Source organism: Pseudophryne corroboree, chromosome 4 (genome assembly GCF_028390025.1).
Source record: "Pseudophryne corroboree isolate aPseCor3 chromosome 4, aPseCor3.hap2, whole genome shotgun sequence".
In the NCBI taxonomy this organism is placed as follows: domain Eukaryota; kingdom Metazoa; phylum Chordata; class Amphibia; order Anura; family Myobatrachidae; genus Pseudophryne; species Pseudophryne corroboree.
In genome coordinates, this window is record NC_086447.1 from 607,064,673 (window position 1) to 607,088,822 (window position 24,150).

The 24,150-nt window shown below is 46.0% G+C and overlaps 1 protein-coding gene across 2 annotated transcripts in view; it reads right to left on the reverse strand.

The window, feature by feature from the left end:
* GNG4 (G protein subunit gamma 4) overlaps window positions 1-24,150 on the reverse strand; it is a 187,612-nt gene that overhangs the window by 137,521 nt on the left and 25,941 nt on the right. The window contains exon 1 of one of the 2 annotated variants that reach the window (XM_063917601.1): window positions 22,582-22,709. The exons of the other annotated variant lie outside the window; for it this stretch is intronic. The gene's annotated coding sequence lies outside the window, so the exon portion shown is untranslated. Of the gene's footprint in view, window positions 1-22,581; window positions 22,710-24,150 lie in introns of those variants that run through there. 2 annotated transcript variants of the gene reach the window in all.

The window sequence follows — 24,150 nt, forward strand, 5'->3', positions numbered from 1 at the left end:
GCACAGCGGACATTTCATCTACACCCAGAACTCTGGTGAAGTATTGCTATTCATTAACATTAAGCAAAGATTGTTGCACTAATACTACTAAACTGTGCTTCTGCTTAATGCACACATGTGTTGCAACTAACAGCCGGCTTATCCATGCCTTATTAATTTGTTTACAAACTAATTAGTCTGAGTATATCAGAGATAAGACAGTACTGTCCAGTTTTTAAATGTTCCTGTGTTGTGTATTTTTATTGTTTTAAAGTGATTTCACACTTATGTTATGCAAAATTGCTTGTGTAAAATAAATGGTTATTTGTGAAACCAGCAGTTGAATTAACATTCTATTTTTGAGCGCCATCATTAATTATTTTTCTTATCTAGTTAATTGTTCGTGGATACCCAGATCCGCCTTCTGTGGGCTGCCATTAGAATTAATATTTTACTGAAAACAGCGCCCACTTATTGTTTGCAAGGCTATAAAAGGCCTAGGGCATGATTCACAGATGGACACAATGCCGATGTTCCACGCTACTAAGCGATTATTGGCAGACTGCGCATGTGCCACGATTGCATTGCGCATGTGTCAAGGTGCCACTGTGAACCTGCTCGCAATGAGGATTTCGCTGCAGAGTGATTGACAGGAAGTGACCATTTGAGAGTGTTAACTGGAAACAAACACAGGCGTCTCATGGCCGTTTTCGGGTCATGTATCTAACGGGGGGGGGGTGGTATAGCACATAGACCGTTAAAAGATAGACAGTCATTAGGTAGACACCATATGGTCGACAGTCAAAAGTCAGACAGGGTCAAAAGTCCGATAGGGTCATAAGTCAGACACAAAGAATTTTTTTTTTTTGTGTGTGTGTGTTTTGAAACATTTTTAACACAAATTTGGTGAATTTCGGGCCCTCGCGGGCTCGCTACGCTCATTACACTTCAGGCTCGGTGTCTCGATCTGCTTTGCTCGACACAACTTTACTAAAAGGTAATAGTTTGTGACATGGATAGTAAATGAGGCAAAAGTTGTAAAAAACAGAAAAAAATATTATTATTTTTTTTGTCTGACTTTTGACCATGTCTGACTTTTGATCCTGTCGGACTTTTGATCCTGTCGGACTTTTGACCGTGTCTGACTTTTGACTGTGGACCATATGGTGTCTACCTAATGACTGTATATCTTTTAACTGTCTATCTATTGACTGGAACCCGTATCTAATGTCAGCTGCAAGCTCTTATGTACAAAAACAGTGCACCTGCATTGCCACTGGCGTGTCTAGTTTGCATATCTATAGGGCTACCCTTAAGCCCAATGTTATTTATTCTTGCGTACAGGATGCAAATGTGCATGCAATTGTGAATGAGTTGCGATAGCTCCAATGGGCATCTCTTTTCCTGGAGAACACTGTGACTTAGCATTTTGTATGCAGATACAGCTGGAAAACACTAACGTAGCATTTCGTATGCAGATACAGCTACACACAGAATTTAGGCCACATATCATTTTAAACAGCAGAGTCTGCTTGTGCATCTTATTCATATAACAATGCATTTTCAGCATAAAAAGACGCCCAATGTTAGCACAGTTGCACAGGAACTGCCAGCTCACCCATGCCATGCATCTCGCGTTGTACCAACGAACCAGCTCCTAACTGACATTTTTTAAACCCAATCTGTAATATGGGAGCTAGTAGATGATTGGTAGGTACATTATCTCCGTCTACTTTATCTCTTGCCAAAGCTTAGTGCATAGACCCCTTTGAGTCTATGGTCACCTTATGACGCCACAATGTTTTAAATGTTTACCGTATACTTTTCATTTTTACCAGCATTATAGCTTACAGTACTAATAAAAGGATACAGTGTAAACACCTGCGCTCAACGCAGGAAATTTCAGCTCAATAACTAGAGAAGATCACCAATCACTTAGGAACTAGGTACTAATTTTAAAAATGATCAAGTGCTCTTTCTCAAAGGTAAGGTGCACCTCCCTATAAATAGGGATAGGTGCACCATACCCTTGAGAAAGAGTGCTTAATTATTTTTATAATTAGCTTACAGTACTTGCTACATATATATATATATATATATATATATATATATATATATATATATATATTGTTACAAGGATCACACACACACGGGGACTCGGATGAACACTTCCGGTGTTTATTGTGAACAGCAGGTTACCACATAGCAAGTTGAATCCATATGTGCAGTCGGTATTACAGCAGTAGCATACAGGCACTCTCAGCATAGCAGACTCTTGATAGGCTCCATTGGTCCCTAGTCTAATCCACACAACCCAGCCTATCACTTGGGTAGCTATTCTACCGTCAAGAGCAAGGTGACTCTGCCCTGGAAACCCTTATATCAGGAAATCCCAGGTGCTGCTGATCACACACCTGGGATTCTGCTACTGCCTCCAAAACCTGTTCTGAAACCTCCACATTACTTTCACATTGAAAAATGCTGTCTCTGCCACAATATATATATATATATATATATATATATATATATATATATACATTGTGACAAGTACACTGGAATAGTGTTTGAGGGCAGGTATGTTTGTCCCAGGTCTTACATGTATTAGAAGAATGAAAACTTCTAGGAAAATGTTTTGTTTTGTCAGAACCTTTTCAGTTTGTTGGAAAAGCTGGATAAGGGCCCTGAAAGAGAGATGGGGCAAGTTCCAGACATTGGGCCCAGTTCGGGTCTTTGGCCTCACAGAAGGCTAATCAGGCTTTCAGCTGTGTAAGAGTGTTATAGAGCTGCTGGTCTGATTAGTGTGGGCAGACTGCCTGGGGAGACTGGAGACTCTCTGAAGAGAGAAACACGCTTCTTTATACAAGTGAGCTATACAGTGTTTACTGGAGAACCCTGTGTTTTTGTTTAGTGATAGTTAGGAACGTCTTGTGTTTAGTTAGTGCTGGACAGGCAAGGTATTTTCTTTTGGTGTTTGTTTTATTTTCTGTTTAATAAAACTGGCTGTGGCAAGTTGCATCAAAAACTGGACTTGTGTGATTCCTCAGCTGCTGCGTGCTGCCACGTACCCCAGGAAACGGCACCTTGTACCCTGACAGTGTTACAACTTGGTGGAGAATGCGAGCATGCCGCTCTGCGCATAAGTGAAAGCAGCAGCTTTATGAGGCCTGCAAAAAACGGTGGTTTATGCAGATACAGCCCAATGTGAAGTTGCTGAGACTCACCCCGAGGGTTTGATATATGTCCTGGGTGAAAGCAGCTACAAAGCCGCCTGAAAAATCTGTCGACATGGAGGAACTGCTTAAAGCCCTGCTGCAAGCTACAGCGGCTCAGCAAGAGGCCAACAGACAGCAGCAGGTGGCTATGGAGGAAAATTGGAGACTACAGCAGGAGGCCAACAGACAGCAGCAGGTGGCAATGGAGGAAAATTGTAGGCAACAGCGTCAGGATAGAGAGGCCTTAGCAGAAGTGGTGCAGAGACTTGCAGCTCGGGTTGGAGATGTGGCCGTCAGTGCTCCGACCAGCTCTAGTTCTATTCGGGCCAGTCACTTCCTGCAGAAAATGACAGAGGCTGATGATGTGGAGGCCTACCTGACCACGTTTGAAAGGACTGCCGAGCGTGAGAACTGGCCGAAAGCACAGTGGGGCCAGTCTGCTGGCACCTTTTTTGTCAGGTGAGCCCCAAAAAGCGTACTTTGATTTAAGCCCTGCTGAGGCTCGGGACTATGATAAACTAAAGACTGAGATCCTGACCCGCCTGGGAGTCACGCTGTCAGTACGAGCACAACGGGTGCACCGTTGGGTGTACGCCATGGAGAAGCGCGGAGCTCCCAGATGCATGACCTTATTCAGCTAATAAAAAAATGGTTACAGCCAGAGACATTAACTGGTCCTCAGATGTTTGAAAGAGTCGTCATGGACCGCTATTTGAGATCTTTGCCCATGGTCCTGCGCAAGTGGGTGAGCCATGGAAACCCGGATACTGCTGAACAATTAGTGGACATGGTAGAGAGGTATTTGGCGGCAGAGGAACTACTGATGACCACCCAGCAACCCATAGATCCTCGACAGCGCCCTTCAGTAAAGACTGGTAAGACTGTTCCGTGGGAAAATGTTGCTGGGCGGTTAAGAGAACGCAAGGCTGGAGAGACTGTAAACACTGGCCCTGGAGACAGGCCAATGGGGCTAGAACAGTCTATGCTGCCCAAACGGGTTGATAATCGTGTGGTTAAAAGTTTTAGGTGTGGTATGCCAGGTCATGTTATTGCCAATTGCCCAGTCACGCAAGAACCCATGCAATGTGATGCTGCCTTTGAATGTCGCAGAATGTCTTTCTTTGCTAGGTTAGCATGCACTGTGGTACCTTCACCTGAGCTGGAAAAACAAATGTGTGATGTGTTCTTAGAGGGTAACCGGGTAGAGGCCTTGCTAGATTCAGGAAGTTTAGTTACCCTCGTGAAAGCTGGGTTAGTGAACCCCTTAAAGGTCCAGCAAATACCTATTGGGGTAACTTGCATACATGGGGATACCCAACATTATGTTACTGCTGAAGTGAATATAGAAACTTGTTGTGGGTCAGCAATGGTTAAAGTAGGACTGGTCCCCACCTTGGTGCATGAGGCCATAATAGGGAGGGATTTCCCTCATTTTTGGAAACTGTGGGAATCACGTTTATCAACAGATGTGAGAAGTAAAGAGCCAGTTGATAATACCGGTGATTTTATGGATGTACGTGTGTCTTCGGAGCTTTCTGACCCTTTGCCTTTTGCTAGTTTGGCTGGGGAAGTGACAGATGGGGAGTCCAGTGAGGACCCTCTTGCTGGGAACCGAGACATAGTAGTTAGAACTGAAAGCGTGCCTGGCCTGGAGGTAAAGAAGGATTTGTTTGCGTCTGAACAGTTAAAGGATCCTACCTTGATAAAGGCTAGAGAGAATGTTAAGATTGTTAATGGAGAACCTGTGGTACCAGGTGACAGGGTTATGTATCCCCACATGGCCATCTGTAATGAGCTCTTGTACCACATTGTCAAAAAGGGTGAGGATGTGGTGGAACAGCTGGTAGTTCCCCAGCCTTATCGGAGAACGGTACTAGATTTAGCTCATAGTCACGTTACAGCAGGACATTTAGGGGCAGAAAAAAACACTGAAAGAGTTTTACAAAGGTTCTTTTGGCCAGGGGCTTATAAAGAAGTGTCTGAATATTGTTCTTCCTGTCCGGAATGCCAGTACCATGCCCCTAGACCCCATTCCAGGAGCCCACTAGTTCCCATGCCTATTATAGAGGTCCCGTTTGACAGAATAGCCATGGATCTCGTGGGACCCTTGTTAAAGTCCGCTCGGGGCCATCAGTATATCCTGGTAATTATGGACTATGCCACTCTATATCCTGAGGCTATCCCTTTACGCACTATCACAACCAAGGCGATAGCTAGGGAGCTGGTGCAGGTTTTTAGTAGAGTGGTAATACCAAAAGAAATTTTGACTGACCAAGGTACTCTATTTATGTCAAGGATTATGAAAGAATTGTGCAAATTATTTAAGGTTACTCACCTCAGGACGTCCATCTACCATCCCCAAACTGATGGGTTGGTGGAAAAATTCAATAAAACATTAAAAAGTATGTTAAAAAAGGTTGTTGATAGAGATGGGAAAAACTGGGATTGTTTGTTGCCCTACTTGTTAATGGCCATCAGATAAGTTCCTCACTCCTCTACGGGGTTTTCTCCATTTGATTTGTTGTATGGTAGACACCCCAGAGGGCTGTTGGACATTGCCAAAGAGACGTGGGAAGGACAGCCCACTCCTTATAGAAGCGTTATTGAACATGTAACACAAATGCAGGATAGGATTGCAGCCGTGGTACCTATTGTCAGAGAGCATATGGAACAGGCCCAAAGTGCTCAACAGAGGGTATATAACCGGAGTGCCAAGATACGGGAATTTGCTCCCGGAGATAGAGTTCTTGTTTTGGTACCCACTGTGGAAAGCAAGTTCCTAGCTAAATGGCAGGGTCCATTTGAAATTAGGGAAAAAGTGAATTAGGTTAATTACAAAGTATACCAACTGGGAAAGAGAAAACCCAAACAAATCTACCATGTTAACTTAATCAAACCCTGGAAAGATAGGTTGTCTCTGTCAGCGAAGCCTTGCCCTTCGGTGTCTTCACCTCGGTTGCTTCCAGCAGTAAAGGTGTCAGAGACATTATCAGCTGATCAGAACAATCAGGTTAAAGAATTTCTCATCCAAAATAGGGAGATATTTTCAGAGCTGCCTGGCCGAACGACCATAATAAAACATGACATTGTCACAGAACCAGGGGTCAGGGTTCATTTAAAGCCATATAGGATTCCTGAAGCTCAGCGAGAAGCTGTTTCTAAAGAAGTTAAAACCATGTTAGAATTTGGAGTCATAGAGGAATCTAACAGTGAGTGGTCCAGTCCCATAGTTCTCATCCCGAAGCCAGACGGTAGCATACGCTTCTGTAATGACTTTCGTAAGTTAAATGAGGTGTCCAAATTTGACGCATACCCCATGCCCCGTGTGGATGAGCTTATAGAAAGGCTGGGAACAGCCAGGTTTCTCACCACGTTGGACCTGACCAAAGGCTACTGACAAATACCTTTAACTGATAGCGCAAAAGAAAAAACTGCCTTTTCGGTTCCGTAGGGGCTATACCAGTATAAGATGTTACCCTTTGGGTTGCATGGGGCTCCAGCAACCTTTCAACGGGCGATGGATAAAATGCTGAGGCCCCATAGAAAATATGCAGCTGCCTATTTGGATGATGTGGTAATTCACAGTACAGACTGGGGGTCCCATTTGGTTAAAGTACAAGCAGTACTGGACTCAATAAGAGAGGCAGGGTTAACTGCTAACCCAAAGAAGTGCTGCCTCGCAATGGAGGAGGTCAAATACTTGGGCTTCACCATAGGCAGAGGTCTGATTAGGCCCCAATTGAATAAAATTGATGCTATTCAAAACTGGCCTCGTCCAGTGAATAAAAAACAGGTAAGGGCTTTTTTGGGAATAACTGGGTACTATAGACGGTTTATTCCCAATTTTGCGACCACAGCAGTGCCGTTGTCAGACCTTACCAAAGGGAAGCAGTCAAATATGGTGAAATGGAACCCTGATGGAGAAAAAGCGTTCCAAACATTAAAAGTGGCTTTGTGTTCACAACCGGTATTGATAACACCAGATTTTTCTAAATAATTTGTTGTACAGACAGATGCCTCAGAGGTAGGGATAGGGGCTGTGTTGTCCCAAACCAGAGATGGGGACGAACACCCTATTATTTATTTGAGTAGGAAACTCAATGAGCATGAAAAAAGGTATGCCATTGTGGAAAAGGAGGCTTTGGCCATTAAGTGGGCACTAGATGCCTTGAGATATTACCTCTTGGGTAGACAATTCAGACTAGTGACAGATCATGCCCCTTTAAAATTGATGTATGTAAATAGAGGTAAGAATGCTCGTGTAACTAGATGGTTTCTAGCGCTGCAAGATTTTAAGTTTACTGTTGAACATAGACCGGGTACACAATTGGCCAACGCAGATGCATTGTCCCGCATCTTCTGTTTGGGGGCTACAAGTGTTCCGGCCCCTAGGTCGAAACAGGGGAGGGGAATATGTGACAAGAACACTGGAATAGTGTTTGAGGGCAGGTATGTTTGTCCCAGGTTCTTGTCTTACATGTATTAGAAGAATTAAAACTTCTAGGAAAATGTTTTGTTTTGTCAGAACCTTTTCAGTTTGTTGGAAAAGCTGGATAAGGGCCCTGAAAGAGAGATGGGGCAAGTTCCAGACATTTGGCCTCACAGAAGGCTAATCAGGCTTTCAGCTGTGTAAGAGTGTTATAGAGCTGCTGGCCTGATTAGTGTGGGCAGACTGCCTGGGGAGACTGGAGACTCTCTGAAGAGAGAAACACGGTTCTTTATACAAGTGAGCTATACAGTGTTTACTGGAGAACCCTGTGTTTTTGTTTAGTGATAGTTAGGAACGTCTTGTGTTTAGTTAGTGCCGGACAGGCAAGGTATTTTCTTTTGGTGTTTGTTTTATTTTCTGTTTAATAAAACTGGCTGTGTATAGAAAAAAAGAGAAAAACGAGATTGCCTGATAGTGGTGCACACTAATAATAATAAAATGTAACTTTTAATTCGTATTATTAAAAACCATTGCGAAATATAAGATAAAAATAAGATTTTACTCACCGGTAAATCTATTTCTCGTAGTCCGTAGTGGATGCTGGGGACTCCGTAAGGACCATGGGGAATAGACGGGCTCCGCAGGAGACTGGGCACACTAAAAGAAAGATTTGGTACTACCTGGTGTGCACTGGCTCCTCCCTCTATGCCCCTCCTCCAGACCTCAGTTAGGATACTGTGCCCGGAAGAGCTGACACAATAAGGAAGGATTTTGAATCCCGGGTAAGACTCATACCAGCCACACCAATCACACCGTACAACTCGTGATATTAAACCCAGTTAACAGTATGAAATACAACTGAGCCTCTCAACAGATGGCTCAACAATAACCCTTTAGTTAGGCATTAACTATATACAAGTATTGCAGACAATCCGCACTTGGGATGGGCGCCCAGCATCCACTACGGGCTACGAGAAATAGATTTACCGGTGAGTAAAATCTTATTTTCTCTGACGTCCTAGTGGATGCTGGGGACTCCGTAAGGACCATGGGGATTATACCAAAGCTCCCAAACGGGCGGGAGAGTGCGGATGACTCTGCAGCACCGAATGAGAGAACTCAAGGTCCTCCTCAGCCAGGGTATCAAATTTGTAGAATTTAGCAAACGTGTTTGCCCCTGACCAAGTTGCAGCTCGGCAAAGTTGTAAAGCCGAGACCCCTCGGGCAGCCGCCCAAGATGAGCCCACCTTCCTCGTGGAATGGGCTTTCACTGATTTAGGCTGCGGCAATCCAGCCGCAGAATGCGCCAGCTGAATTGTGCTACAAATCCAGCGAGCAATAGTCTGCTTAGAAGCAGGAGCACCTATTTTGTTGGGTGCATACAGGATAAAAAGCGAGTCAGTTTTCCTGACTCCAGCCGTCCTGGAAACATAAATTTTCAAGGCCCTGACTACGTCTAGTAACTTGGAATCCTCCAAGTCCCTAGTAGCCGCAGGCACCACAATAGGTTGGTTCAAGTGAAAAGCTGATACCACCTTAGGGAGAAACTGGGGACGAGTCCTCAATTCTGCCCTATCCATATGAAAAATCAGATAAGGGCTTTTACATGACAAAGCCGCCAATTCTGACACACGCCTGGCCGAAGCCAAGGCCAATAACATGACCACTTTCCACGTGAGATATTTCAGATCCACAGTTTTGAGTGGTTCAAACCAATGTGATTTTAGGAAACTCAAGACCACATTGAGATCCCAAGGTGCCACAGGAGGCACAAAAGGGGGCTGAATATGAAGCACTCCCTTTACAAAAGTCTGAACTTCAGGTAGTGAAGCCAGTTCTTTCTGGAAGAAAATCGACAGAGCCGAAATCTGGACCTTAATGGAACCCAATTTTAGGCCCATAGTCACTCCCGACTGTAGGAAGTGCAGAAAATGACCCAGCTGAAATTCCTCTGTAGGGGCCTTCCTGGCCTCACACCACGCAACATATTTTCGCCATATGCGGTGATAATGGTTTGCGGTTACTTCTTTCCTAGCTTTTATCAGCGTAGGAATGACATCCTCCGGAATGCCCTTTTCCTTCAGGATCCGGTGTTCAACCGCCATGCCGTCAAACGCAGCCGCGGTAAGTCTTGGAACAGACAGGGCCCCTGCTGCAGCAGGTCCTGTCTGAGCGGTAGAGGCCATGGGTCCTCTGACATCATTTCTTGAAGTTCCGGAAACCACGCTCTTCTCGGCCAATCCGGAACAATGAGTATAGTTCTTACTCCTCTTCTCCTTATTATCCTCAGCACCTTTGGTATGAGAGGAAGAGGAGGGAACACATAAACCGATCGGTACACCCACGGTGTTACCAGAGCGTCCACAGCTATCGCCTGCGGGTCTCTCGACCTGGCGCAATATTTTTCTAGCTTTTTGTTTAGGCGGGACGCCATCATGTCCACTTGTGGTTTTTCCCACTGGTTTACAATCATTTGAAAGACTTCTGGATGAAGTCCCCACTCTCCCGGGTGGAGGTCGTGCCTGCTGAGGAAGTCTGCTTCCCAGTTGTCCACTCCCGGAATGAACACTGCTGACAGTGCTAGTACGTGATTTTCCGCCCATCGGAGAATCCTTGTGGCTTCTGCCATGGCCACCCTGCTTCTCGTGCCGCCCTGTCGGTTTACATGGGCGACTGCCGTGATGTTGTCTGATTGGATCAGAACCGGCTGGTTTTGAAGCAGGGGCCTTGCCTGACTTAGGGCATTGTAAATGGCCCTCAGTTCCAGAATGTTTATGTGGAGAGACGACTCCTGACTTGACCACAGACCCTGGAAATTTCTTCCCATTGTGACTGCGCCCCAGCCCCGAAGGCTGGCATCCGTGGTCACCAGGACCCAGTCCTGTATGCCGAATCTGCGGCCCACTAGAAGATGAGCACTCTAGCCACCACAGTAGAGACACCCTGGTCCTTGGAGACAGGGTTATTAGTTGATGCATCTGAAGATGCGATCCCGACCACTTGTCCAAGAGGTCCCACTGGAAGGTCCTTGCATGGAACCTGCTGAATGGAATTGCTTCGTACGAAGCCACCATTTTCCCAGGACTCGTGTGCAGTGATGCACCGATACTCGTTTTGGTTTTAGGAGGTCTCTGACTAGAGATGACAACTCCTCGGCTTTCTCCTGCGGGAGAAACACTTTTTTCTGTTCTGTGTCCAGAACCATCCCCAGGAACAGTAGACGTGTCGTAGGGACCAGCTGTGACTTTGGAATGTTTAGAATCCAGCCATGCTGTTGTAGCACTTCCCGAGATAGTGCTACTCCGACCAGTAACTGCTCCCTGGACCTCGCCTTTATTAGGAGATCGTCCAAGTACGGGATAATTAAAATACCCTTTTTTCGAAGGAGTATCATCATTTCTGCCATTACCTTGGTAAACACCCTCGGTGCCGTGGACAGTCCAAACGGTAGAGTCTGGAATTGGTAATGGCAATCCTGTACCACAAATCTGAGGTACTCCTGGTGAGGAAGGTAAATTGGGACATGCAGGTAAGCATCCTTGATGTCCAGGGATACCATGTAATCCCCCTCGTCCAGGCTTGCAATAACCGCCCTGAGCGATTCCATCTTGAACTTGAATCTTTTTATGTAAGTGTTCAAGGATTTCAAATTTAAAATGGGTCTCACCGAACCGTCCGGTTTCGGTACCACAAACAGTGTGGAATAGTAACCCCGTCCTTGTTGAAGTAGGGGTACTTTGACCTTTGACTATCACCTGCTGGGAATACAGCTTGTGAATTGCCTCTAGTACAGCCTCCCTGCCCGAGGGAGTTGTCGGTAAGGCCGATTTGAGGAAACGGCGGGGGGGAGGCACCTCGAATTCCAGCTTGTACCCCTGAGATACTACTTGAAGGATCCAGGGATCCACCCGTGAGCGAACCCACTGATCGCTGAAATTTTTGAGGCGGCCCCCCACCGTACCTGGTTCCGCCTGTGGAGCCCCACCGTCATGCGGCGGACTTGGAAGAAGCGGGGGAGGACTTTGGTTCCTGGGAACCTGCTGCGTGGTGCAGCTTTTTTCCTCTTCCTCTGCCTCTAGACAGAAAGGACCCGCCTTTTCCCCGCCTGTTTTTCTGGGGTCGAAAGGACTGTACCTGATAGTACGGCGCTTTCTTAGGCTGTGAGGGGACATGGGGTAAAAACGCTGACTTCCCAGCTGTTGCTGTGGAAACAAGGTCTGAGAGACCATCCCCGAATAACTCCTCACCCTTATAAGGCAAAACTTCCATGTGCCTTTTAGAATCTGCATCCCCTGTCCACTGCCGAGTCCATAAGCCTCTCCTAGCAGAAATGGACAATGCACTTATTCTAGATGCCAGCCGGCAGATCTCCCTCTGTGCATCTCTCATGTACAAGACTGAGTCTTTTATATGCTCTACGGTTAGCAATATAGTGTCCCTGTCCAGGGTGTCAATATTTTCTGACAGGGAATCTGACCAAGCAGCAGCAGCACTGCACATCCACGCTGAAGCAATAGCTGGTCTCAGTATAACACCAGTGTGTGTATATATAGACTTTAGGATAGCCTCCTGCTTTCTATCAGCAGGTTCCTTTAGGGCGGCCGTATCCGGAGACGGTAGTGCCACCTTTTTAGACAAACGTGTGAGCGCTTTATCCACCCTAGGGGGAGTTTCCCAACGTGACCTATCCTCTGGCGAGAAAGGGAACGCCATTAGTAATTTTTTTGAAATCACCAATTTCTTATCAGGGAAAGCCCACGCTTCTTCACACACTTCATTCAATTCTTCAGATGGGGGAAAAACTATTGGAAGTTTTTTCTCCCCAAACATAATACCCTTTTTTGAGGTACCTGGGTTTATATCAGAAAGGTGTAAAACCTCTTTCATTGCCTCAATCATGCCACGAATGGCCCTAGTGGACATTAAATTTGACTTATCGTCGTCGACACTGGCATCAGTATCCGTGTCGACATCTGTGTCTGCCATCTGAGGTAGCGGGCGTTTTAGAGCCCCTGATGGTCTTTGAATTGCCTGGGCAGGCACGAGCTGAGAAGCCGGCTGTCCCGCATTTGGCATGTCGTCAAATTTTTTATGTAAGGAGTCGACACTTGCACGTAATTCCTTCCATAAGTCCATCCACTCAGGTGTCTGCCCCGCAGAGGGTGACATCACATTTATAGGCATCTGCTCCGCCTCCACATAACTCTCCTCATCAAACATGTCGACACAGCCGTACCGACACACCGCACACACAGGGAATGCTCTTAAAGGAGACAGGACCCCACAAAAGCCCTTTGGGGAGACAGGGAGAGAGTATGCCAGCACACACCAGAGCGCTATATAATGCAGGGACTAACTGAATTATGTCCCCTATAGCTGCTATAATATTTACTGCGCCTCAAATCTGTGCCCCCCCTCTCTTTTTTACCCTTTGCTGTAGTGTAGACTGCAGGGGAGAGTCAGGGAGCTTCCTTCCAGCGGAACTGTGAGGGAGAAATGGCGCCAGTGTGCTGAGGGAGAAGCCCCGCCCCCTTTTCGGCTGACTTTCGCCCGCTTTTTTCTGTATTCTGGCAGGGGTATTTACCACATATATAGCCTCTGGGTCTATATATTGTGGTTATTTTGCCAGCCAAGGTGATATTATTGCTGCTCAGGGCGCCCCCCCCCCAGCGCCCTGCACCCTCAGTGACCGGAGTGTGAAGTGTGTATGAGGAGCAATGGCGCACAGCTGCAGTGCTGTGCGCTACCTTGGTGAAGACTGAAGTCTTCTGCCGCCGATTTTCCGGACCATCTTCTTGCTTCTGGCTCTGTAAGGGGGACGGCGGCGCGGCTCCGGGAACGAACACCAAGGACGGGTCCTGCGGTCGATCCCTCTGGAGCTAATGGTGTCCAGTAGCCTAAGAAGCCCAAGCTAGCTGCAAGCAGGTAGGTTTGCTTCTTCTCCCCTTAGTCCCTCGTTGCAGTGAGCCTGTTGCCAGCAGGTCTCAGGTCTGGAGGAGGGGCATAGAGGGAGGAGCCAGTGCACACCAGGTAGTACCAAATCTTTCTTTTAGTGTGCCCAGTCTCCTGCGGAGCCCGTCTATTCCCCATGGTCCTTACGGAGTCCCCAGCATCCACTAGGACGTCAGAGAAATATAAAGGTGAGAAAGAAAGAAAAGTGTTCTAAAATATATGACTTCCTGCACACAGGGCGCCCGCAAACTGTAAGTTTTATATGCCTTTATGCTATGCAGATATCTGTATACTTTATTGTGTTTATTAATAAACGTTTTATAGTTCCTAGCAGTGATTCATGTCTTATTGTGTACTCATTATTAAATGTTATACAATTACCAGCAATCCATGTCTTGTTCTTTATTCCTTATTCTCGATGTAACCAATGAGAGTCATGTATGACAAAATATGCTGACATACAGTCTATATATAAGAAAATCACTCTAGAACCCAAGGGTTCTAATGGAGCTTCACTCTGAACTGGCAAAACCGCTATCTTTGATCTTTAAGGATTCAGTTATATCAGGTATGGTTCCCAAAGACTGGCGTATAGCGGAAGTAGTGCCTATATTCAATAAGGGAAGTAAAGCTGAACCAGGTAATTATAGACCAGTTAGTCTTACATCTATAGTGGGGAAAGTATTGGAAGGTATTCTAAGAGATAGTATTCAGAAGTTCCTTGAAGTCAATAAGGTCATTAAAAGGAATCAACATGGGTTTACGAAGGACAGATCCTGTCAAACCAACTTACTTGGCTTTTATGAAACAGTAAGCGCAAACCTAGATCAGGGTAAAGACGTGGATGTAATCTTTTTAGACTTTGCCAAAGCGTTCGATACTGTACCACACATGAGACTTATCTACAAGCTACAAGAATCAGGGCTAGGAAGCACAATATGCACTTGGGTCAAAAACTGGTTAGATAATAGGGAGCAGCGCGTTGTGGTTAATGGATCTTTTTCAACTTGGACTGAAGTGCTAAGTGGTGTGCCGCAAGGCTCAGTATTAGGACCGCTATTGTTCAATATTTTCATTAACGACCTAACAGAAGGTCTAGAGAGCATGGTGTAAATTTTTGCAGATGATACCAAATTGTGTAAGGCTATAAATACAGAGGAGGATGCCGAGTCTCTTCAGAACGACTCAGTTAAATTAGAAGCATGGGCAGCCAAATGGAGAATGCGCTTCAACACAGACAAGTGTAAGGTAATGCACTATGGTAACAAGAACAAAAATTACACCTACCTACTAAATGGGGTAAAATTAGGGGATTCTGTACTGGAAAAGGACTTGGGTGTCCTCATAGATAGCAAGCTAAGAAGTAGTACCCAAAGTAGGACTGCAGCAAAGAAGGCTAATAATAAGAATTTACTTACCGATAATTATATTTCTCATAGTCCGTAGTGGATGCTGGGGACTCCGAAAGGACCATGGGGAATAGCGGCTCCGCAGGAGACTGGGCACAAAAGTAAAAGCTTTAAGACTACCTGGTGTGCACTGGCTCCTCCCCCTATGACCCTCCTCCAAGCCTCAGTTAGGATACTGTGCCCGGACGAGCGTACACAATAAGGAAGGATTTTGAATCCCGGGTAAGACTCATACCAGCCACACCAATCACACCGTACAACTTGTGATCTGAACCCAGTTAACAGCATGATAACAGAGGAGCCTCTGAAAAGATGGCTCACAACAATAATAACCCGATTTTTTGTAACAATAACTATGTACAAGTATTGCAGACAATCCGCACTTGGGATGGGCGCCCAGCATCCACTACGGACTATGAGAAATAGAATTATCGGTAAGTAAATTCTTATTTTCTCTGACGTCCTAGTGGATGCTGGGGACTCCGAAAGGACCATGGGGATTATACCAAAGCTCCCAAACGGGCGGGAGAGTGCGGATGACTCTGCAGCACCGAATGAGAGAACTCCAGGTCCTCCTCAGCCAGGGTATCAAATTTGTAGAATTTAGCAAACGTGTTTGCCCCTGACCAAGTAGCTGCTCGGCAAAGTTGTAAAGCCGAGACCCCTCGGGCAGCCGCCCAAGATGAGCCCACTTTCCGTGTGGAATGGGCTTTTACAGATTTTGGCTGTGGCAGGCCTGCCACAGAATGTGCAAGCTGAATTGTACTACAAATCCAACGAGCAATAGTCTGCTTAGAAGCAGGAGCACCCAGCTTGTTGGGTGCATACAGGATAAACAGCGAGTCAGATTTTCTGACTCCAGCCGTCCTGGAAACATATATTTTCAGGGCCCTGACTACGTCCAGCAACTTGGAATCCTCCAAGTCCCTAGTAGCCGCAGGCACCACAATAGGCTGGTTTAAGTGAAATGCTGAAACCACCTTAGGGAGAAATTGAGGACGAGTCCTCAATTCTGCCCTGTCCGTATGAAAAATTAGGTAAGGGCTTTTATAGGATAAAGCCGCCAATTCTGAGACACGCCTGGCTGAGGCCAGGGCTAACAGCATTACCACTTTCCATGTGAGATATTTTAAGTCCACAGTGGTGAGTGGTTCAAACCAATGTGATTTTAGGAACCCCAAAACTACATTGAGATCCCAAGGTGCCACTGGAGGCACAAAAGGAGGCTGTATATGCAGTACCCCCTTGACAAAAGTCTGAACTTCAGGAACTGAAGCTAGTTCTTTTTGGAAGAATATTGACAGGGCCGAAATTTGAACCTTAATGGACCCTAATTTTAGGCCCATAGACAGTCCTGTTTGCAGGAAATGCAGGAAACGACCCAGTTGAAATTCCTCTGTAGGGGCCTTCCTGGCCTCACCCTTTGGGGAGACAGAGGGAGAGTTTGCCAGCACACACCAGAGCGCTATATATATATACAGGGATAACCTTATATAAGTGTTTTTCCCTTATATAGCTGCTGTATAGATTTATCTGCCAAATTAGTGCCCCCCCTCTCTTGTTTTACCCTGTTTCTGTAGTGCAGGACTGCAGGGGAGAGTCAGGGAGCTTCCCTCCAACGGAGCTGTGAGGAAAAATGGCGCCAGTGTGCTGAGGAGATAGGCTCCGCCCCCTTCTCGGCGGCCTTTCTCCCGCTTTTTTATGGAAAAACAGGCATGAGTTAAATGCATCCATATAGCCCAGGAGCTATATGTGATGCATTTTTTGCCCCCTAAGGTGTTTATATTGCGTCTCAGGGCGCCCCCACCCAGCGCCCTGCACCCTCAGTGACCGGAGTGTGAAGTGTGCTGAGAGCAATGGCGCACAGCTGCGGTGCTGTGCGCTACCTTATTGAAGACAGGACGTCTTCTGCCGCCGATTTTTCCGGACCTCTTCTGCTCTTCTGGCTCTGTAAGGGGGACGGCGGCGCGGCTCTGGGACCCATCCATGGCTGGGCCTGTGATCGTCCCTCTGGAGCTAATGTCCAGTAGCCTAAGAAGCCCAATCCACTCTGCACGCAGGTGAGTTCGCTTCTTCTCCCCTTAGTCCCTCGATGCAGTGAGCCTGTTGCCAGCAGGTCTCACTGAAAATAAAAAACCTAAAACTAAACTTTTTTCTAAGCAGCTCAGGAGAGCCACCTAGACTGCACCCTTCTCGTTCGGGCACAAAAATCTAACTGAGGCTTGGAGGAGGGTCATAGGGGGAGGAGCCAGTGCACACCAGGTAGTCTTAAAGCTTTTACTTTTGTGCCCAGTCTCCTGTGGAGCCGCTATTCCCCATGGTCCTTTCGGAGTCCCCAGCATCCACTAGGACGTCAGAGAAAAGATATTAGCATGCATAAAACGGGGTATTGATGCTAGGGACGAGAGTATTATACTCCCCGTTATATAAATCACTAGTGAGGCCACACCTTGAATACTGTGTACAATTCTGGGCACCGTACTACAAAAAGGATATCCTGGAGCTTGAAAAGGTACTGAGGAGGGCGACCAAACTAATTAAGGGCATGGAGACGATGGAATACAAGGAAAGGCTTGAAAGACTAGGCATGTTTACATTGGAAAAGCGGAGACTAAGAGGGGATATGATCAACATCTACAAATATATAAGGGGACAATACACAGAGCTTGCGCTGGACCTGTTTTTGGTTAGATCAACACAGAGGACTCGTGGACACTCGCTCAGGTTAGAGGAGAGGAGATTCCGCACAATACGGCGTAAAGACTTTTTCACGGTAAGGACAATACGTGTTTGGAATTCCCTGCCCGAGGGAGTTGTAATGGCGGAATCTGTCAACACCTTTAAGAATGGGTTAGATAAATTCCTAATGGATAAGGATATCCAGGGGTATGGTGCATAGTCATGCATTATAGTTACTATAAATAGGGATAAAATGCAACAGCTGACAGCAGCATCAATCAGAAATTTTAGTCAAATCATCATGCATAGGAGACCACAAATAGGTTGAACTCGATGGACAATTGTCTTTTTTCAACCTCAGATACTATGTTACTATGTTAATAAATCAGTGTGGTCACAAAGATCCCTGGGTGATCACTCTCTTTAACTGTACCACATGAAAGTCCAAATAGACACAGTGACCCAATGTTATATGTACTTCCTAAAAAGATTATAATTCAATACTATCAGATATGCTAATTGATATAGAGATACATTTCTTTACAGCAAGGTAATTATAGGTGATTTTATTAATTTATATATATACACAGTGTATATGTGACACCTTAAAGTTCATTTATCCCAGTGGACGAAACAGTCCTCACTTGGCTGTGTTCTCTGTGAGAGGAGCTTCCTTATACAAGTGAGCTCTACAGTGTTTACTGGAGAACTCTGTGTTTTTGTTTAGTGTTAGGTAGGAACGTCTTTGTGTTTAGTTAGTGCCGGACAGGCAAGGTATTTTCTTTTGGTGTTTGTTTTATTTTCTGTTTAATAAAACTGGCTGTGGCCAGTTGCATCACAAACTGGACTTGTGTGATTCCTCAGCTGCTGCGTGCTGCCACTTACCCCAGGAAACGGCACCTTGTACCCTGACAGTGTTACAATATATATATATATATATATATATATATATATAAACATAACATTTATCAGTTTAATTAGGGTGCATGTAAACTTTAACTGGCAGTTTAAATTACCCGCAGTGTTTACCACATGGGTAAAGATCCGGGTTTAACACCCTGAGCTATTCCATTAATTATCAATTTCCTTGCGCAGTAAACACATGAGTAATGCACGTTAACCCACAGATTCTGCATTAGGTGCCTCAGTGGGAAGGGATGGATTTAGGGGTGAGGGAGCCCCTAGACATAACAGTAATGCCCTCCACCCCTTGCCTAAATGTATTATTTTCGTCAATTGGTTATAAGCTCCCATTTGATGTCAGACAATTCTATAGATTAATAAAAAAAAATACTATGACATTTCATTTTCAATTACTGTATGTTTACATATTTATAAGTAGGACAACTACAGGGGCTGTCTGTGCATGTCCTACCCATTTACACTCCATCCAAGATGGCACATGGTACAGTACAATGGAAAAACGTAGCAGTTAGTGGTACATTTTGGGCTGACAGTACAAACACAAGCATCCAAGTGCTGCCCCCCAACAAGTGCTGCTCCTAGGCTCATGTCTAATGGGAAATTTGCCACTGCCAGTGGGTACATTTAACACAGGAAAAATCTGAGTTAAATGTACCCACTGGCAGTGGAAAATTTCCAAAGTACACCTTTTGGGGTCTAACGCATGGGGGTAGCGGTTCATTTGAATAGGTCTAGGCTGACATTTAGCCGCAGGGTAAATCTTGTCGGCTAGTTGAATCTGACCCTAAGTGTACTGGTTCTGATTGGCTGAGCCACTATTGACCTTCCCAGTCCATTGAGGACAATGTCATTCAACATAGGTAGCTCCGTACAAGTGTCAGCAGCGGCGGGTGTAAGACGCGCCGGCTCCCAGCCATTGCCAGACACGGCGGCCGCCCTGCACTCCAGTCCCGGCTTTTACCAGCAGCCGGGACACTGCACAGCTGGACAATTAGGTCTGGGGGGCTGGTCTGCTGGCTCTCCCATGATAGGTCAGCAGGACCTTTTTATGGGAGCCAGGATCAGGCAGCCTCGCCGGTGATAGCTTCCTGTGGAGCTGCTTCCTGCCCCTGGAGAGTTCCTGTGCAGCCTTCCAGTCCTGTGACCCTGTACCCTGAGTCCTGGTGTCCAGAGCCTGATCTTTGGGAAACTTTACAGCCTTCCAGTTCTGTGACCCTGCATCCTGAGTCCTGGTGTCCGGAGCCTGGTAATTTGGAATCTGAACCAGCCTTCCAGTCCTGCTATCCTGTATCTGCAGCCTTGGGGTTCCTGTTCCATCTGCATGCACCTTTACTGGTGTCGTGAGTAGCGGCTATGCCGCATTTTACGGCCGAAGCCGTATTATTTCTTACTTTCTTGCTTTTGTGTTTTCTGCTGAGGTTTCCGCCATTGCTGTACTCGCCGAGATACAACAGTGTCGTGTTTGGCGTTTGGGCAGCGTTGCTTTTGTTATGGTTTTTCTTGGCAGCCGCGCTGCACATAAACTTGGTTATAGTTTTCAGTAGTTTCCCCTTTTCTTTTGTGTGTCAGTTTTTAGTTAGGTTTCCCCTTGTTCTCTGTCTCGGTTAACGCATTGTCACCTACTCAGAACGGGGCGCATCGGAGTCGGGCAGACCTAATCCGCCCGTCAAATGCGGCTGCCATGGGCCCAAGTACCCATAGTCTCACAGGCGTTGACCGACCACTTGGGGGAGACAACGGAGTCAGGGTTTCCTTAGGGGTTGCTGCTGAACTCAGCTCAAACTGCAGCATCACGTTCCTGTACTCGGAGCTCATCTATTGGCACCCTGTCTCTTGGGTTCCGAGTACAGAGGACGTAACAACAAGCAGTTATGTTCACAGATAATAGTAGCAATTCATAGGTGGACGCTATTACAGTAGCGGCTGGATATTTTGTCGATGGGCATCCTATTGAGATGCCCACCAGCAGAGGTGCATCTGCGGCACCAATGTGTGTACAAAAACACATCACTGGCCACTGCATCTGTCCTATGGCAGACGCAGAATGTCCAACTGAACATGGCTACTGGTATCAGTGCAACTGCATCTTTAGACGAAGTTGCTGACACCAACACTTCTGCACCACACCTGCATTTGGTAGCCACCCCTCCAGTTACCACCCAGAAATGTCCATGGAAATTGCATGGACTCTGCATGTCATTTCTATCTGCATTCCTGTAAGGTAACCTTTGGGACATTGCATGTGCAGTGCGGTTCAGATGCATGCGGGAAACTGTTCACCACTTGAGCCCAATGATTTCCCTGTGTCCATCTCTGAATTACCAGGTTTTTAAATCTTTTTGATTTCAGAATTTGGACAGTACAATGGGTTAAGGGGGGTACACACGGAGAGATCTGACTGGATTGCTTAGAAATTAAGCATGGATCTCCCCGTGTGTATGCCCCACAGTGATAGCGATGCGCAGCCCCGCACGGCACTATCGCCGGTACTATACTGGAACAATCTAGTAGATCGCTCACTTCCCCTCGCTCAGCATCACGCTGTGCTGAGTGGGGGAGATATGTGTGCTGAGCGATCTGTGATAGATCGCTCAGCACACATCTCCACGTGTGTACCCCCTTTACAGTATTGCAAAAAAAAGCAAACAGCTGTGTATATATACCTTGGATATATCTAAAATATTGTTTGTTTTGTAATAATACTCCACATAATTATAATAGCAACAATGAATTGTAATCAGTATATGGTTTGTGTTTTCATTCGGAACTGCAAGTAATCCTAACACAGGGATAGTGTGATTAATTTGGTCATATTACTGGAGGTTTGGGCAGAAGGCTAGAAGTCATGTAGAGGGGAGAGGTGAGGTAGGAAGATCAATTAAGTCATTTGTAAGTCGAATCAGAGTAAAGGGCCCTACTCACTGGCCGACCAGCCGCCGAGCTGCCCGACGGCAGATACGGCCGACGAGCGACCCGGCGGCGGGGGGGCAGTGACGGGGGGAGTGAAGTTTCTTCACTCCCCCCGTCACGCGGCTCCATAGAACTGCAGGCAAATATGGACGAGATCGTCCATATTGGCCTGCATGCACAGCCGACGGGGGACCAGCGATGAACGAGCGCGGGACCGCGCATCGTTCATCGCTGGAGCCTCCACACTGAAAGATATGAACGAGTTCTCGTTCATTTATGAACGAGATCGTTCATATCTTTCAAAAAATCGGCCAGTGTGTAGGGCCTATAAGATTTGTGGCGGGATATGCCAAACCAATAATAGACTTGAATAGATCATGTTGTAGAATCTATGTAATAGTAGAAGCCTCAAAACTCCTGTGACATGCTCTGACAATGATTGCATTTTTCAATAACTTGATTAGCAAAGTCTAGAACAAACAGAAGATTATTTGAAGAATATTTATTTTAATTACATTAATTGTATATCTCTAGGATATATGCTTTTTCCATTATGCTAAATCCAGATAATTTTTTCTATCTTTATTTAACTGGTTGTAAGATTTTGTCATGAAACAGAGCAATAGCTTTTACTCTGTCCACTCTATCCCTACATATATCTGTTGTTTCCTCAAGATAAAGGGCCTACTAAGGATATTATTGTCTTCTCTGTCATTTCAACTAGGTACAGAAAAGGATTATAAGACTCATCAAACATCATGACTGGGTACACACTTGCCAATATATCGATTGTACAGCCGACAAACTATATATTTGCTGGACCATCGGCTTGTGTGTGCAGTCAATATGTCTGTGAATTACATTATTTATTTATTTATTATTTATTACCAGCTATTTATAGACATATTACCATCATTCACAGATATATCAGGTGTTACAATGTTAGATGGATGTATGCTGGAGTTAAACATGACTGAGGTCAGGATGACTGAATCAAAATAAAACTGTATTGTGGCAGAATTCCAAACGAAGCATACAGGATAACTGAAGAAGCAAAATGAAGGAACACACAAGCAGGTTACCTCACCTAGGCAAGGGTAACAGTCTCTGAAGCATGGTGGAGATAAGGTGCAGGATTCTGGCTACAACAAGGACTCAGGATCAGAACAAAGCAAACTGGAACTCAAAACTGTGACATGCAAACTGGCTGAGTGACTGACTATAACTGGCACAGAACCTCAGACCTAAAACATATTTAAAGTCAGCCAAACCAATCACTGCAGCACACTAGGGCAAGCCCATAACACACAATGTGCTGCAGCTGGAGAATCAAATTATGGGAGCAGCCTGTTCCTAGCTGATTACACCAGCTGGGACTGCTCTCACACAACAGCACCTCTGGCCACCCGGAGGGACTGCAGGCCAAGATACAGCAGCAGCACCCCTGGCAGCCTGGAGGTACTGCAGGTCAGAACATAACAGCAGCACCCCTGGCAGCCCGCAGGTACTGAAGGCCAGAACATAACAGCAGCACCCCTGGCAGCCCAGAGGTACTGCAGGTCAGAACATAACAGCAGCACCCCTGGCAGCCCGGAGGTACTGCAGGTCAGAACATAACAGCAGCACCCCTGGCAGCCCGCAGGTACTGAAGGCCAGAACATAACAGCAGCACCCCTGGCAGCCCAGAGGTACTGCAGGTCAGAACATAACAGCAGCACCCCTGGCAGCCCGCAGGTACTGAAGGCCAGAACATAACAGCAGCACCCCTGGCAGCCCAGAGGTACTGCAGGTCAGAACACAACAGCAGCACCCCAGGCAGCCCGGAGGTACTGAAGGCCAGAACATAACAGCAGCGCCCCTTGCAGCCCGGAGTTACTGAAGGCCAGAACATAACAGCAGCATCCCTGGCAGCCCAGAGGTACTGCAGGCCAGAACATAATAGTGGCAGAGATATAACATCAGGTTGGCTCTCCAGTACGGCTAATGCTGATGTACTGTTACATCTACATGATACGTACATCTGCCTGTGTGTAGGGTCTACCCACGACCAAGCAATATATCGACCACAGAATCCATTGAATATGATGTATGACATATTCAAATGAGCCTGCTGATGATTGGTAAGCGTTTCTGCATAACCTTTCCAATTGTTAGATTAGTCAGCGGGTTGTCTGGATTACCAATTAGTCAGCCAAGTGTTTACCCAGCTTTAGGAGACAAAATGAATCTATATTCAGCGTTACAAATTCACCATTAAGATTGAATTTACCATTTCAACCAATTTAAATTTCTTTAGTTAGATCAGAGACGGAGCAGTGCCCTGTGCTGACGCTACCCAAAACCCATGACATCACATGAGGAGCAGCAACAGCAGAAAAAGAACCGTGGAGGACCGCCTGGCCCATGAACCTGCACTACCTGCCATGGGAAAGTGACAGTGCTGACCCTAGGTCCATGTATAACAGCATTGCTCAGACACCCCTCCCTACAGCCCTGAACTAACCTACATAGATTTGTAGGAAGGATAATGTTTGTCTTTTATACCTTTATGTTCCCTTGTTCCGTTTTGATTGACAGTGATGCATTTATAAACCCTGCATTTCAATTATTACTGTTCAGTCAATATTTGCTATTTACAAAACATTTGCAGCATTTA